Source organism: Trachypithecus francoisi, unplaced genomic scaffold, assembly GCF_009764315.1.
Source record: "Trachypithecus francoisi isolate TF-2019V2 unplaced genomic scaffold, Tfra_2.0 Lachesis_group17, whole genome shotgun sequence".
Classification (NCBI taxonomy): Eukaryota; Metazoa; Chordata; class Mammalia; order Primates; family Cercopithecidae; genus Trachypithecus; species Trachypithecus francoisi.
Genome location: NW_022681462.1, coordinates 47283604 through 47297992, shown reverse-complemented (window position 1 = coordinate 47297992; position 14389 = coordinate 47283604).

Sequence of the window (14389 nt, the reverse complement as noted above, 5' to 3'; positions counted from 1 at the left end):
GTGACAGAGCAAGACTATGTCAGAAAGAAAAGAAAAGAAAAGAAAGAAAGAGAGAAAGAGAAAGAAAAAGAAAGAAAGAGAGAGAGAAAGAAAAAAGAAAGAAAGAAAGAAAGAAAGAAAGAAAGAAGAAAGATGGAAGGAAGGGAAGAAAGAAAGAAGAAGGAAGGAAGGAAGGAAAGAAAGAAGGAAGAAAGAAAGGAAAGAAAGAAAAAGAAAGAAAGAGAGAAAGAAAGAGAGAAGGAAAGAGAAAGAAAGAAAGGAAGGAAGGAGGAAAGGAAGGAAGGAAGGAAGGAGAGAGAGAGAGAGAGAAAGAAAAGAAAGAAAGAAAGAAAGAAAGAAGGGAGGGAGGGAAGAAAAGAAAAGAAATAAATCCACACAATAACAAGATTCTGGCTGAAGTTGGTCACCCTGCCCTCACCATGCTGGGACCTGTTCTCATGGAGGGGATGTCAGCGTGTTTGCCATCCAGTTCTGGTTCATTTCATAACTGAGACTTGGATGACCTGCCTCTTGTCACCTCATGCTTATTTACTGTTTAAATTTCTGTCCCACATTTTCCTTCCATTGGGTTTCTGCTTTGGTTTTTTGTTTGGGTTTTTTTTTTGCTTGTTTGGCTGGTTGGATTTTTTGGTTTTGCCTTTAGGCTCCCAGTACAACCTTGTTCCATTCCAGTTTCTCTAGTTTAAAGCTGATGAGGGTTGGGGTTGGCTGTATTTTCTTACTTGTTTTTCAAAATTAATTAATTAGTTTATTTTAGAGGGAGGGTCTCACTCTGTTGCTCAGGCTGGAGGGCAGTGGTATAATCATAGCTCAGTGTAGCCTCAGCCTCTTGAGTAGATGGGGCTACAGGCATGCACAACCATGTCCAGCTAATTAAAAAATTTTTTTTTGTAGAGACTGAGTCTTGTTATGTTGCTCAGGCTGGTCTCCATGTCCTGGCCTCAAGTGATTCTCCTGCCTCGGCCTCCTAAGGTGCTGGGATTGCAGGCGTGAGGCACCACACCTGTCCTGGTGTGTATTTATTCATTGATCTTCATCAGCATCTTCTTGTGCTTCACCTACATCTCACCAGGGCTGGTCCCAGAAAGGAGAGCAGAGCAGGTGGCGCCCCACCCCGCACTCATCTCAGCTTTCTTCCTCTGACAATCTTTGTTCTCCACTTCCCTGTTATCAGAATCCAGCTCTCCAGTTCCACACAGAGGGTCAGACTTCCCAACACAGCTTGTAACTGAGCCTGGCAATGTCCTTTCTTTCCAACCTTTCTCATCTCCTCCTCAGCAAAGCTGAGCCATTCTCTATGCCAGTTATTCCCAGCTGCAGTCTCACCCTCAGAAAACTGGACTGATCTTAAAGATAATGACTGATAGTGGCCCCCAGCACACCTAGTTCCTCAGCGGAGGAGAAACCCAATGAAAGGGCTTCCTGGCGGCATTTCAGGCACAGGAATGAAGAAGCTAAGGGAGTCATTCTGGGGACTGCCCTTCATGGAAGCTTCTCTGTTCCCATCTCCATCTCTGCCCCTTTCAGCATAGTACCAAATTCAGAGAACCACTGAGCCCACTGACTTTACCAAAAGACACTCTCTATGAATGAAAGTAGCAACTCTAATAGTACATCTGAAAGCTCAAAATCATAGTCCTGGAAACTCTATAGATTTTGCCATTCTTGTTTGATATGGAAGTTGATTATGTCGATGAACAAGCTTTAAATTCACCCTTTTCTAGAGACACGGAGCTGGAGTGAGGGACTTGTCTGTACAGCGTAGCCTGGATAACTTTAATAATTGATGTTTAAATAATCTCTCAACTATTTGCATGTCTGATGTCTGTGGGGAAATTGAAAGGCCTTGTTTTGTTGGCAGTGATAATCACTGGATATGCAGCCACACGATATGAATGACTAAAGTCTACTCTGGGCTCTGCATTTTTGCCATCATCAGGACTTTTGATGAAAAACAAAAGCTGATCTGGAAAAACAATTTGTGCCAAAGCTTTATATAAATGATTGATTTCACTCAAATTCATAGTCAGTGGTATTTAATCAGTCCTTTTCATCGAGATGTTTGACAATTAATCTTGGGCCAACTAAACATTCAATTGATTTAGATGTTAGGCTTTCATGAAACTGAAGCCGATTCTTTTAAACTGAGCAAATTCTAGCCAATGTCTTCCTCTCTAAAATTCTCCCAAAGATATTTATTTTAAGTTTCTCTCAATATTGGGGCAGGAGTGACTGGTACTTGGGCTTGTAAAGAAGCATTTATCCTCTGGAATTTTCTTCTATTCTCACAGAGTATCTAAATGCTTATGGCTCTTTTTCATGCTATGTAAAATATAACTTACTCCATATAAAAAGCAACAATATAAGGAATCAAAATGCTTAGTATAATCAACAGGAGCTGCTTCGATGTAAACTCTTAAAGGAGACAGGACTTCTCTTTGCAACCAAGTCTGATATTGAGTAGGACAATGCAGGTCTGGGTGTGGTGAGGGGTGGGAGGACAGTTGGTGGAAGGAGAGCCCCTTGATGTGGACAAAATGCCTTAATGTTGAGGTTATCCAGTGGCCCTGGCCATTTAATGAGGAGGCTTGTTGCTTCTTATTAATGGAAATGAATGCTCTTACTTCTCCCAGTCGGGTTCCAGCATTGCTGTCCATATGCTATTCGAAGTATCTGAACCCTCCCAGATGCCAGTCTCTGTGGGTGTAAGACAGGAAATTCAAAGTGGGTTTGCCCCAAGTACAAAGATATGAACTGTAACAGAGAAAGCTCTGTGGGATGGCCCCTATTATCTCTATACTGTTTCGAGCTAGGTGTTGAATGATGAGTAGCCCGGCTCTGTGGAAATTTTGGAGCATCAGGCCACTTTGTGTCTTAAGTGACAAAGTCCTAATTTAAGGACTAAAATTGAACTAATTTGAGCAACTGATTTAAGCAAGCAACTAATTTAATTCATTGGGAAGATTATGGGATATCTCACACAGGATCAAGAAAGTCACGAGCAGGGCCCAACCAGGTCCCTAGGATGCCCATTCTCAACTCTCCACTTCCTCCGTGATGTCATCCTTCTCTCTTCCTGCAGACTGTGTTCTCCACAAGATTCCACCAACAGGCCCTGGACTTTCCTTGCACAGCTTCAGCTACATTGAGCAACGCTGTCACTAGCATGGATCTGAGTGTCCCCAGGAAGGGACTTGGATCAGCTGTGCAGTCCTGGCTGGCTCCACGGAGGCTGAAGAGCAGGTCACCCAGGAGGGGAAGCACAGATTGGAAGAGAAGGGAGTCCCTGGTGGAAGCAGATAGGAAGGGGGGCACCAGTGGGCATGTGCAAGGCAGAAAAAAACCCTGCAACGTACAGGGCAAGATAGGCACTTAACTCACTCCGGGCCAATAATCCAATTGTGGTTGACCACAGGTTTTCTATGGTCTTTTAACCAATATCATTCTGACATGGTTGTCATTTAATGGTTTAAAACCAAAAAACAGCAAGCAATGTCCTAACCTACCTGTAGCTTTCCATTATACAACCATGGAAAGAGAGACAGAATTTGGTGGGTTTGGTTATATGGTTGTACATCATAGTCTAAAGCAAGGACATAGCAAAATGCATCATTAAAATAGACTATGCATTCGTTGAGGGCAGTGGGCATGTCTTGTTCATCTTGGATTCCCTAACAGTGCTTCGAACATACAAACACGCTATAAATGCATACTAAATTAAATTTGGGGGGGAAAAATGCTCCAGCAATATTGAGGCAGGAAATCAAAAGCAATGGCTACAGATGCAGTGTTCTTAGTAGAAATAGAAAGAAGCAGTTCAATGCTGGAATAAAGCCAGACTCAACAAAGCACCACCATAATGTAACAGCATGGAGTTCACCATGCGGAGGGACCAGCGTGCCTCAGGCAGACAGGAGCCTGATGGTATCTCTTTTAGGAGCTCACCATTGTGACTTTCCCAGGAGTCTGCAGCCGCTAGCGTGCCCAGAGGACTGGGCATCCTGTAGGAGGCCGGAATGTGTTTGAGGTTTGACTTGCTGTGTGGCTCCTGGAGTTTTATTGAGTTCCTTTGGTTTGAAGTCCTCATGACATTACATTAAACTGACATCATCATAAAAAAGTTTTAAAATATGCTGAGATTACTGTAAAGGTAAGATGTTACCCTCATGGCAAAATTTTCCCTATCCTGGAAGCTAAAAGTGCCTCTTAACCTGTGTTGTCCAGTTTCATGTATTTTAAAAATACCACCGTCAGTACCGAAGCACGGATTTCTGCACTCTGCTGCAAGTCGAAACTGAGGCTTCCACCAGTGTGGCCACCCTGTTCTTGGTGCATTCCCATCTATATGGCCCACACAGGCCTGAGGCCTTAATTCATTCAGCAAAAACTTTTCCCTCCTGCTGTTTTCTTCCCCCGCTGCTTAGTACCCTCCTTTCTCTCTGGGGTCTTCTCAGACTCACCCCCGCCTCTCCTCCCTCTTGTCCTGTGTGTGTCTGCTTCTCAGGACTCTGCCTCACAGATGCGCTCCCTGAGGGAGCCCCTGAGCCCAGGCACTGCCTAGCCCTGTGGTGGCACTCTGATTAGAAAAGACTGCTGTTGGGCTACTCACAGCTGCATAACGAACCACCCAAACCAGTGGCTTGACAACAACTCATTATTTCTCACAATTTCTGTGAGTTGGGCAGTTCAGCGGCAGGACTGTGCAGCTGGTCACTCCTGGATTCAGTCAAAGCTAAGAAGGGGCTCTGAGGATCACAGGCTGGGTGGAGAGGGTTAGGCTTACTCCAGACAGCACTGTCAGCTGAGAGTGACATCAGCCCACCCTGGAAAAGAGCTTCCCTCCAGTCAGAGAGCAGTGCCACAGTGGGGATGGCTTCCTGTGGCATGGTGAGTCCCTGATGTCAGGAGCGCACACACTAGGGAGGGATGGCTGCTGCTCTGAGAAGCCTGAATGACATGGGTTCTAAGAACCCATTCCACTCACTCTCTGTCCCTTCAGGAGTTGGCACTCTTTTCTGTGAAATGACCTCCCCGCCAACTGTCAGCCCCTTGAATTGGCTTTGAGTTCCTCATGCCTTGCCTGGTACAAGTTGCTCAATACGCACTTGGGCAATGAATTGGTGGCCTTGCACATCCTCATTATCTCGATGGAGGTTAAACAATGTAGATAAACACAAACTACCATGTTGCTCAGCCGTCATCCTCCCACAGACCTACTAAAGAGACAAGACAACGTGCCCACACAAAGACACGGATATAAATGTTTATAGCAGCTTTATTTGTAATGGCCCCCTAAAATGGACACAGCACACATGTACATAAATTGGTGAGTAGATACATCAATAAATGGCCTATGACGGGATGGGATAGTTCCCTTGACTGCCTTCACGGCGGGAACTGGAGTGTCTCATTTCACTCAGCCTGCTGAGTGCAGGAACCCAAGCAAATGAACTCTGCCACAGGCCGGGCCGGTCGCTCCTCTCCAGTGGGAGCAGGCTCTCTGCAGGCTCCGCAGCAGGGTCCAAGCATGTGACCACCGATGCTCTTTCAGCTCTGCCATCAGGATACAGCCAAGTGCCAACCAGCTCAGTAGAGGGTTGGTGTGGCAGCCCCTGCCCTCTTGGCACCCAGGTTCTTGTCTGGCATCCAGGAAGAATCAAGTCGCACGATCTCTTTGAAAGATGATAAATGCGGAAGACTTTATTGACCCGTGGGTGGCTGTCAGTGGAAAGGGAGGCTGGAAAGGGGATGGGAAGGTCTTTCCCTGATGACCGATTGGGCTCCTCTGGGAAGCCGCAGTGTCTGAAGTTAGCCGCCTCTGTCCGTAGTGTGGACCCTAACTTGCTTCTCTGCTTGCGGCTCAGCCGCTCAATCCTCGACACTCAGCCGCTTGTGTTGCTCTGCCAGCTGAAGTCTTTTATGGGCAAAGGATAGGGGTGGGGCAGGCCAAAAAAGACAACATTTGGGCACTGTTTTCACTTAGGGCCACGGTTTCAAGCTTAAGGGTGGAGTTTAGCCGGGAGCCCAGTCCTACTCTATCAATACAATGGAATCATCAATAAAACTCCTCAATAAAGGAAATCCTCCTGATACAGCAACGCATGTTTGAAAACATTGTTCTAAGTGAAAGAAGCCAGATATGAAAGACTTCATTCTTATGATTCCATTCATATGAAATTCTGGAAAAGGCAAAACTATAGTTGGTAGAGAAAGTAAGACAGCAGTTGCCAGAGCCTGAGGGGATAGAGAAGGGAATCACTACAAAGGGAAGGGAGGAACATTTTGGGGTGATGGAGTGCCATGCTTGTGTGGTAGTTATGCAACTGCAGACATTTGTCAAAACTTGTTGAATGAAAGATTTTAAATATGAACGATTTATTGTACTTCAATTATACCTCAATAAAGTCACTAGGAAATGTGGATGTGATCAGACTCAGTTTTCAAGCTTGAGAAAGTTGGGAAAAGTCATGTTTAAGTAGCTCAGCAGACTGCATGTTGGGGAGTGGGGCTCTGATCAATTCTCTCCTTAGGGCTGGGGTCCCTGGACTGTGTTTCCGGTGACTGTTGCCCAGGGTCCATCATGTGAAAGGAAGAAGGATGACGGCACCCACCCACAATGGCTGCAGGGGGATGACCTGTGGCTGTGCCTTGGCACCTGTCATTCCTGCTCCAAGGCAGGAACTTCCCCACTCCTCAGACCCTTAAAGTGAGACAAGACTAATGGAAGGACTCTGTGAGAGACACCCCTGTGACAAACCCCTCAACCACTGCACCTGGCGCCTCTCCAGCAACTAGGGCCACTCCACCCCTTCCTGCACTACCAGGCAACTCTCCGAGGATGAAACACACCAGTCAGGTGGTAAACAATGACTCAGGACTGTATACCCAAAGCCAGAGGCTCTAACTAATGCAGTATGAAAAATGACTTAAAATACCTGCCCTGCAATACACTCAGGGGGAAACAGAGCAAAGACTAAATCTCACAAAGGAAATACCTCAATTATTTCAAACTATTATGCTAATATGATACAAATGGCATTCTGACCACCAAACGGCAAAGAAATCCTGGAGCAGAATCTCAAGCCGAAGAGGCACGTTTTGGTAGAGGCAGGACCTCACCCCAGAACCATGAGTTTGAGATAATGAACTCTCTGTGTAAAGTATTTTGTAACCTGCCAGTCACTTTTATGAATCTTTATCATTCTTGTTTCTAATAATACTAACCTTGATTGATTTTGGTCCTTAAAATACCAGTTCTGCAATGAGAACACATGGACACAGGGAGGGGAACATCACACACTGGGGCTTGTTAGCGGGTGGGGGACGAGGGGAGGGATAGCATTAGGAGAAATACCTAATGTAGATGACGGGTGGATGGGGTAGCAAACCACCACGGCCCATGTATAGCTAGGCAGCAAACCTGCACATTCTGCACATGTGTCCCAGAGCTTAAAGTCCAATAAGAAAAAAAAAATACCAGTTCTGAGACAGCTTTCAAACAGCTTGCAAAACCGAACTACAGTCGCCGCTGTGTGTCACATTAGAGTTTGTGTGCTATTGCCCAACTAGACAGAAAGCCTCCTGAGGGCTCAGATTCACCCTCATACCCTCCCGAGCACAGCACCCAGCACGGCTTGTCCTCTGAAAGAGGCAAAGATGGCTGCAGCAGAGGGTAAGAGCCCGGGACTGGAAGTCAGAAAATCTAGGCGCTGGTGCAGGCTGCCGACTGGCAATAGCATCCCCTGGCCCTCGGGTTCCTTATCTGTAAATGGAGGCTCTATTCCTGCCCACTCTGCAGGACCCAGGGAGGTCAATCTGGAAATCGTAAAGTACCATTTATAGCAGAGGCTTTACCTGAGCAGGGGCAGCCATAGTACCTCATGGGTGCCTAGACAATTGTTGGATAAAATGCTTAATATAGATAAGGTTGCCTTTGCTGCTTTCTCCTTTCCGCAATGACTGGTGGCTGTGTTATGGTCACTACCTTATCAAACTTTCATTTAAACAAAGTGTCTTGGTGATATAATGCCTTAACAGAAGGACCGAATCTCTAATGCTGATGTGCACTTGCCTGGAGCTGGTTTCAACTGCATGTTCACCGGAACCACAGGATCACTACACATTCACGCTTGCATATAAAGTTGCATTTACATTGGCAGACTTAAAATCCTGTGCACAATAGACATAAATATGTAAATAAGCAACATAAACAAAGCTAAATATGTTACAAAACAACACACAAGGCTGGGCACGGTGGCTCAAGCCTGTAATCCCAGCACTTTGGGAGGCTGAGACGGGCGGATCACAAGGTCAGGAGATCGAGACCATCCTGGCTAACACGGTGAAACCCCGTCTCTTCTAAAAATACAAAAAACTAGCCGGGGGAGGTGGCGGGCGCCTGTAGTCCCAGCTACTCGGGAGGCTGAGGCAGGAGAATGGCGTAAACCCGGGAGGCGGAGCTTGCAGTGAGCTGAGATCCGGCCACTGCACTCCAGCCCCGGCGACAGAGCGAGACTCCGCCTCAAAAACAACAACAACAACAACACACAAAAAGAGAACATCTTTTAAAAGAATGAAAAACAAAAGCTGTCTGGGGGGTGGCTCTGTGGCTTGTTGTGGGTGTAGTCTACACTTAGTTGGAGAACTGGCTCTAATGACTTGGCTCTGCACAGAGCTGAGAAGGGCCCCAGCAATGATTCTCCAAGACCTTCAGGAGCAGTGTGTCTACGAGAACCCTTTCCCACTACTTGGGGTATTGAAGATACCTGTCAAAGCTGAAGAGACTGGTTTGGTCATTCGACAGGCAAGAAATTACTTAGCTGACCCCTGTGGGGTCTTTTTTTCTCTGCCTGCTCCCCTGGTGCCAGGTTGCAGGCTGATCTTGCCCGGTTCCTGGCTAATCAGACTGCAGGCTGGTGAATCATGGGACCCATCTTTGACAGCAGGCATCTGGCTTTTGGTCTTGGGTGTCCAAAGGCTGATGCCCACCACCCATGGAGCTATAAGCTCCTGTCGTGAACCTATGATTTGTGTCCAGTTGGTTGAGTGCTGCTCTGAGTTTTAGATGAAGGAGTCCACCGTGGGCCTCTACCCAACAAGGCAAAGGAAATCAGGAAATGTATGTGGGGAGTGTCTTAATGAGGCAATCTGTGCCACTCTTCAATCATGGCAGGCTGGATAATGTCTTCCTAGTCTCCTCAGATTTTCAGTACCTTTTTAGTTAAAATGCTGAAACTTGAAGTTTGAAAGAGACTAGAAACTGGCCTCATTCAATGTGTTCATCTGTTTGAATAGTGTCATCTCATTTGACCAGAGGACCCTTACAGATGCAGTGGCCATTTATCTCACAATTTCTTTGGCTGTGTCCGGGTCCCCTGGCTGGTAATTTATGTTCATACTCACTCATGGGCCACCCCTCCCCATGAGGTCCTGGGCACAGTCACTCAGGGGCCATGTCTACCCGTGGAGTCCTGGGCACCTCTTTGCCAACCCTTCTCACAGAACCCTTCTGTGAACTACAGCCTTACATAATAAGAACTTTGTGCTTCTCAATATTTTTTTTTAGGCTGAAAGGAAACTTTCCCCCTTTCCCTGACTTTGGCTTCAGTTAGTTATTTCAAATGGCAAATGGCACAAGTTATTAAAATTCCAACATGGAAAGTTGCTTAATAAACAGGAAAGGAGTGTTGAGGACCCACCACTGAGCATGAATGCTAACCCTGTGGTTGCTGGCCCGTTGTTTAGGCAGTTTTCGGGCTGGCCTTGGGCAGGGCTCTCCCTCTGTAGTGGACCTTGCTTGTCACTGTTCCTGGCTGCTGCTGTGAGCTGTTGTTACATGTACCACATGCTTTCCTAATATCAAACTTAAGAAAACAAAAGCAGGGTCATATGGAACAACCTCATTTATATATGATCTGTGTAATCATAGATCCACTTTTAGATGACATTTATTCCCTCATCAGCTAAATACAGGGTGTTTGGTTCTATGAGGTAATTCAAAAAGAGAACAAACAAATTGGGGAGCTGAAACATTAAAATCCAAGGGAGAAAAGAGAAATAAGACACCTAAATCTAAGGTAGAATAGGAAAACATTCAGGGGAGCAGAAGGTTTTTGGGCCAGGATCACACTTTCTTTTGAAAAAGAAAGAAAGATATGTGGTCCTGGCCAAAATGGAGAAGCAGGGAAAGCCTCTAAAGGAGGTAGAATCAGAGCTTGGCCTTGAAAGGTGGGTAAATGTGGCAGATGAAGGATGTGCACAAATCCTTTGACATCCTCCTCTTAAGAAATAGAATCTATACCCCTCTTCCTGAATGTGTGTAGGTTTTGTGAATTGCTTTGACCAACAGAATACAATGGCATTGATTTGTGTCAATCACCAGGCCAAGACCTAAAGATACTGGCAGCTTCCTCTTCCTGTCTTTTGGAGTATCTGATCTTGGAATACTCTCTCTGGAATCCTAAGCCATCATGCTGGAGAGGCCACATATAGGCACTTTAGTTGACAATCTCAGCTGAGTCAAGCCTTCCAGTCATCCTGCCCAAGGTGCCACACAGGTGAGTGGAGCTATCTGGGACTCTCAAGTCCAGCCCATCTGCCAGCTGAGTATGATTGATGATCTCTATCAATACCACATGGAGCAGAAGAACCGCTGACTTGAGCACTTCTTAAATCTCCAGGATTGTGAGCATGATAAAATGGTGTTTGTTCTCTAAGCCTCTAAATCTGGGGTCAATTTTGAAACAGTGATTGGTAACTGGAACAGTAGGGTTTTGAGTAACAGAGATAAGGGCCCAAAGGCATCCCAGAGACTGAGAATGTTGTAGGTAAAGCTATGAACCTGTGAAGATGCAGATAATAGATACATGTATTTTGAGTTTTGGGGAGATTAGGAAAACTATAGGAAGCATAAGAAAAAAAAATCACTGTTGTATATGTTTAAGGGCTAAATAGAGAGTCTGAAGGTCTCTGTATATGTTATGTATTCTTACATATGTATAGTTAATGAAGTGACACTAAGAGTCTATATTTTAAGTTTTTATTATAAAAATGTATAAAGATGGCCGGGCGCGGTGGCTCAAGCCTGTAATCTCAGCACTTTGGGAGGCCGAGGCAGGCGGATCACGAGGTCAGGAGATTGAGACCATCCTGGCTAACATGGTGAAACCCCGTCTCTACTAAAAAAATACAAAAAAAAAACTAGCCGGGAGAGGTGGTGGGCGCCTGTAGTCCCAGCTACTCAGGAGGCTGAGGCAGGAGAACGGCGTAAACCCGGGAGGCGGAGCTTGCAGTGAGCTGAGATCCGGCCACTGCACTCCAGCCTGGGCGACAGAGCGAGACTCTGTCTCAAAAAAATAAAATAAAATAAAATGTATAAAGATGGCCAGGCACAGTGGCTCAAGCCTGTAATCCCAGCACTTTGGGAGGCCGAGACGGGCGGATCACGAGGTCAGGAGATCGAGACCATCCTGGCTAACATGGTGAAACCCCGTCTCTACTAAAAATACAAAAAAAAAAAAAAAAATTAGCCAGGCAAGGTGGCGGGCGCCTGTAATCCCAGCTACTCAGGAGGCTGAGGCAGGAGAATGGTGTGAACCCGGGAGGCAGAGCTTGCAGTGAGCTGAGATCCGGCCACTGCACTCCAGCCTGGGTGACAAAACAAGACTCCGTCTCAAAAAAAAAAAAAATGTATAAAGATGTACAGGGAACAGCATAATACTCCCCTGTTGTCTCAGTCTGTTTGGGCTGCTATAACAAAATACCATGACCAGGTGCCTTATAAACAACAGAAATGGATTTGCCACAATTGTGGAGACTGGAAGTCTAAGATGGAGGCACCCGCAGATCTGGTGTCTGGTGGAGGCTCACTTCCTGGTTCATAGATGGCACCTTCTCACTGTGTTCTCACATGTTGGAAGGAAAGAGGGAGCTCACTAGGGGACGCTTTTTAAAGGGTACTAATCCCATTCATGAAGCCTCTGCCCTCACGACCCTATCACCTCCTAAAGACCCCACCTCTAATACCATTACCTTGGGGGCACGAGTTTCAACAGATAAATTTTGGGAGGACAGAAATATTCAGACCATAGCTCCCGAACATATAATAATTGGGAGTCAAGGACTGTGTAAGTGGTTTCCTGGCAAAAGAATGATCTCTGTTTGCCAATCTTTCTCCTGAACTATTTTAAGTGAAATCCCATACATTGTATCATTTTACCCATAAATACTTCAGCATATAGTTCTAACAGACAGGGCTTTAAAATTGTAAATACAATACCGTTTTCACACCTAAAACATTTAGCAATGTTAAAATGAAGCCCAGTCGGCTGTCGAATCTCTCTTACTGCTGGCTCCTTGGAAGCAGAGTTAAGCTGGACACGACCCTGCTGTGGTTGGTCCCTCTGAGGCCTCTCATAATCAAAGGCAGCTCCGTCTTAGATGTTCCCCACTGTCCCCAGTGTGCATTTAGCTCATGGCACACTCACAGGGTGGTGGCACTTCCTACAGTCCTCTATCCACTATGGCCAGGTATCTTTGAACTGGAAGCCACAGAGGGAGGACCACTGAGGCCCCTGAGGCACGTGGAGGAAGGGGATGCTGTGTCTGGACTGTGTTTGAGAAGGTCAGTCTGACAATGTGTGACAACGATATATGGAATGGATTGGGATTGTCCACAATGAGAGCTCCTGGCCAAAGGAAGGGAGGAGCAGAGAGGTATAAGAGCACTGGGTGGGGAGCTCAGAGGCCAGAGGGAGTTTGGTACTGAAAATAATTTCTAACATTTGTTGAGTGCTTACTGTACACTAGGCTCTGTGCGTGTGATCCCTTACCCCAGTGTGACAGATAATATTGCCCCCATATTACCTCTGGCCTAGAGAGGACAGGTGATCTAATTACACAGTTTGTGCATAATGCAGAAAGAACTGGAACCCAAAGCCCGTGTCCTTAGCTACTGCCACATGGCATAAACGAAGGCCCTGGGGTCATTTGGTATATGGTATATCAAGGCAGAGAAATTGTGTATTATTAAACTGAGTGAGGCCAGGGAGAGACTTTGGGAAGCTGGTGAGTTTTGGTGGAGAGCTGAATGAGCTGAGTTATTCAAAGTACAGTCTGAGGACTACTGATATCAGCATCCTCTAGGAGCCAATAAAAACAAAATGGAGACATCTGGGCCCCACCCAAGACCTACAAAATTCCAGGGATGTGATCCAGCAATCCGCACTAACAAGCCCCTTGGGATTTTCAGACTAAGTTTGAGAAACACTGGAATGAAAAATCAGACCAGACTTAGCAGAGGGAGAAAGGAGGGTCTTGTACATGAAAGGGATGACAAATTTAAGTGACTAGTAAGAAAAGGACCTTTGATAGTGTCTCGAATGTAGTTAGCATTTTGTAAGTGCTACAAACCGAATTTTTGTGTCTCCCCTAAATCCATACATTAAATCCTAATTCCTAAAGTGAGGTGTTGGGAGGTGGGTCCTTTGGGAGATGATCGGGTAAAGAGGATGGATCCCTCATGAGTGGGATTAGTGACCTCATAAAAGAGCCTCAGAGAGCTCCCTCACCCCTTCTACCATATGAGGACACAGCAAGAAGGTGCCATCTAGGAAGCAGGAAGCAGGACCTGACCAGACACCAAATCTGCTGGGGCCTAAGTCTTGGATTTCCAGACTCCAGAACTGTGTGAAATCCATTTCTGTTGTTTATAAGCTGCTCAGTTTATGGTATTTTGTTTAGCGGCCCTAATGGACTAAGATAATAAGTAAATATCGTTGAACAAATAGACAGATGAAAAGGAACTTAGATATCAGTGTAAGAACTGACATAGTGTCTCCAGGCTGAACACATGAGTTCAGCGGCCCTCTGAAGGCAGAGTGAGAGGCTCCCTGCTACAGAACCCTCTCTGATCATATCCCGATTAAGTGAAGATAATTTTTTTTTTTTTTGAGATGGTGTCTCATTTTGTCACTCAGGCTGGAGTGCAGTGGTGCTATCTCGGCTCACTGCAACCTCTGCCTCCTGGGTTCAAGTGATTCTCCTGCCTCAGCCTCCCAAGTAGCTGGGACTATAGGCATGCGCCACCATGCCTCGCTAATTTTTGTATTTTTGTAGAGAGGGGGTTTCACCATGTTGGCCAGGCTGGTCTCGAACTCCTGACCTCAAGTGATCTGCCCTCCTCAGCCTCCCAAAGTTCTGGAATTACAGGCGTGAACCACCATGACCCCCCTTAAGTGAAGAGAATTTGAATGTCATATTAGAAGCAGATATTGGTAGCAATTTGGGGTAAGGGGGGGATGATCTCCACAAGATAAGAGATTATAGCCATTGTGTTTAAGGTATGTTCTAAACCAATCCAAACAGAACATTGACTTTTTATGTGCTTTGA